This window comes from Triticum aestivum, chromosome 1A (assembly GCF_018294505.1).
Source record: "Triticum aestivum cultivar Chinese Spring chromosome 1A, IWGSC CS RefSeq v2.1, whole genome shotgun sequence".
Taxonomy (NCBI): Eukaryota; Viridiplantae; Streptophyta; class Magnoliopsida; order Poales; family Poaceae; genus Triticum; species Triticum aestivum.
In genome coordinates this window covers 365,620,427-365,623,705 of record NC_057794.1, presented here as the reverse complement: position 1 = coordinate 365,623,705, position 3,279 = coordinate 365,620,427, and the positions used below count along the sequence as shown (strand labels likewise).

Here is a 3,279-nt window from a genome sequence, read left to right as displayed (position 1 = left end):
AGGAGAATACGGTGGCCCTAGTGGCTTCTTGGGGAGTATTGTCCCTCCACACCGCTCCAACGAAGACGTACTTTCTCTCAAAGGAAAGGAACTTCGGCAACACATCCTCGTCTCCACCGTCTTCACTCTTAGTTATCTCGTGCCTTTACTTGTGCAAGCTTATTTGTATCATATCACTTGCTTGCTTGTGTTCCTATCCTTGTTGCATCATATAGGTTGCTCACCTAGTTGCATATCTAGACAACCTAATTTGATGCAAAGTTTAAATTGTTAAAGAAAATCTAAAAATTGTTAGTTGCCTATTCACTCCCTCTAGTCAACCATATCGATCCTTTCAGTGTGGGCATCAAGGATCGCCTGTGCCTTGATCGCCCACACGGTGTAGCCGTCCGGCGTGAGCACCGGCATCCCCATGGACACCGATCCGCCCGCGCTGCCTCCGCCGTGTGGAACTAGAGCCATCGCCGGCGATCTCCTTCAGCTTGCTCCGTCACCTTGCTTTGATACCAAATGTTGGCGCAGCGATCTCGAGCACTCGACGGTGATCACCGAACACACGACCAGAGAGGAGGAGGAAGAATACAGAGAGTTTGCCGGCGCATGAACGCCCCCCCCCCACACGAACGGGTTCTTTGTATTTCTCCTCGAGCACGAACTCGATCTCGTCAGCGATTACACAGAGGTGAAGTGGATCTTATACCCGCGAGGTCCGACATGCCGGGCCGCGCTCGAACGCACCCACCTGCCACTCGCCACGCCCCGCATGCGCCGGCTCGCGCGCTCCGATCACGCACGCACGCGATCGCCGCGGCCATGCTGCGCGCCCGACGCAGTCCACTCCCCCTAAACCTCGCCAGCTAACTCACGCGGCCACGCGCACACACGCACACCTACACTTGGGCACGCACGCACGCGCCCAAGCTCGCCCTGGCCCGAGTCCGACGCGGCCACCGCACGCACGCACGCACACCGCACACCGGGCTCAGCACGGCTTATTCCCAACAGGGCGCTTCCACGTTAACTTCGAGCCTCCATCCGGGTCGACGACTGTTGATGGATGTCTCTGTCTGCCGTGGTATTGCCGACAAGGACTGCTTGTAGCGGCCACATGCTACGGCTTCCTCAGTGCCGGAGCACTTCATGACGACGCATGTTTTGATCACGAGGGCATCACTGTCCTCGAGGTTAGCGATGGCGCGGGCGTACAATACAGGCACGACTCATCATTGAAGCTAGTGAACATGTAGGTGAAGCCGGGAAGCTGGGACTGGGAGATTGGCACGGTGACAAATGAGGAAGACGGAGAAGATAGCGAACTGGAGCGGCGCAACCTCGGCAACCTAGGAGCGTGGTGAATTCGAACAGTAGGTCGTAGGAGCGAAGCTCCGCGAGCAGGGCCACTACGTGCGGCCTGGTGCCGTCGACGGCGGGCTTGATAAGCTCTGCACCATCTGCCAAGACCTCGGCCGTGTTCGGGTCTCGACGCCTTAGAGGGCACCGGTACGCGCTTGAGGCGCAGTAGTGCCACTGCCAGCGCGTCTCCGGCGAGCCCAGCATGACTTCCGCACGGGGCACGTTCTCCACGGCCAACAACGGCGTGACCTGCATGGCTGCACCAAGAGACGGAGTCAGGATTTCTCAAAGCCTAGGGCTAAAACTAATTGACTAAAAATAACGTCAAATAGCATGCACACCAACATGTGCTAGAAGTATGCCACAAATTCACATTAAAGATGAAATGTAAATTCCTTATTACCATGAGAGAAAATTTGATAAAACAAATAATTTAACAAAGTGCATTTTACAAACATTGTTTGGTACCAAATTGATGAAGACTTGCTTAATTCTAGGCAATTGTTTCTTCACCAGCAATAGTAGAAAGACCTGGAGCTGCAAACATAAAATCGAGCATTTAAAATTAAGATACTGGACATATACTAAAATCAATTGTTCGTATGATATTTTGCAAAAAAAAATACCATTGTCACGAAGTGCACGAGGTAGTAGCCCCTTTTGTTTCCTCATTTTTTGATAGCACTGTATAATCTTAATATCATCAATGCTTGCAAATACATCACGCTCAATATAGCACACCAAACGATGATTCATCCATTCATCATTCATCTTATTCCGCAATTCAGTTTTGACAATGCTCATAGCTGAGAAAGCTCTTTCTACGGTTGCTGTAGTGACAAAGCAGAATCAAGGATTTTGAACAATATTTCCTCTTCAATTGTTTGAATCCTCTTCATCTTGGATTTTGAACAATATTTCATGTTAACAAATAACAATGAAATAGAAGTGATTAAAGTAATACAATTGAATGTCACAAACTCATTGACTTGGGCAAATAGAAAGAAAACTAGAGAAAATTAGATGACAGATACAACAAACTGAAGATTACCTGTCCTGTCTTCCTGTCCCGGAGGGCACTGCTAGGAGTCGACGAGGCGATGATCCGTGCTCTGAGCGGCGAGCGCCAGCCGCCTGGACGCAAGTACAGACGCGGGACGCCGATCTGTCCCGTGGAAAACGGCGGGCGGCTGAGGCGGCGCAGCTGTGAATGGAGACGTTTTTTGATTAATTGGGCGAAAGATGAGGCGAAACACTGGATGATTGATTCCTTAGAAATCGCTACTAACCAAACCAACTATGGTGGTCTCGAGTCGTGGCATAGGACATCTCCATTGGGCTGGGAAGTGGGAACTTACGTGGGCTGAACATGGGGCTGTGCTTGCACGCCTGGGGCTGGGCCTTGTATGTATATAAATATAAAAAAGAAACTAATGAATGTATGCCTACTAGATGGGCCAAGCCTGGGGCTATAGCCCCAGTTGCCCCAGGCCCAACTCCGCCCCTGGCTGCACCCCGCTAGCGACCACGAATATTGATCGTGCCCTCCATTCCAGCTTGGCCACACGAAGAGAAGAGGCAGGCTGGGGGGTGGGAGCTCGACGATGGGGCACTGATGGCACGGCAGAGGTGAGGTATGGAGCATCGGGATGGAGAGGAGTCTATTTATAAGCAAATATAAGGGCGGTGGAACTGCTGCACCAGATTCTACGGGAGCCTTCTTTAGGAGAGGAGAAGAATCTAGAAGAGAGAGAACTAACGAAATATCTGGAAGGAACCCACCACCCATACCTCCACAAATCACGTTTTAAAAATTGTGAACCTGTGCAAAAAATGACACGTAGGCAATATCTGAGGACATGCAGATCAGATCGTCCCAATCCAAAGACACGCTAGCATCATGCTGTCCACATGCAAATTGAACAC

The 3,279-nt window shown here is 50.8% G+C and overlaps 1 long non-coding RNA gene across 2 annotated transcripts; it reads right to left on the bottom strand.

Moving 5' to 3' along the window:
- Nucleotides 1–375: 375 nt before the first annotated feature.
- Nucleotides 376–2,974, bottom strand: LOC123130321 (uncharacterized). 2 transcript variants are annotated; one of them, XR_006463819.1, is made up of 4 exons: nt 2,643–2,974; nt 1,980–2,557; nt 1,822–1,890; nt 376–1,610 (listed from the first exon to the last, which is right to left on the bottom strand). It is a non-coding gene; the product is annotated as an uncharacterized lncRNA (long non-coding RNA). The 2 variants fall into 2 exon arrangements; XR_006463809.1 differs by having other exon boundaries at nt 376–1,890.
- Between the last annotated feature and the right edge of the window lie 305 nt (nt 2,975–3,279).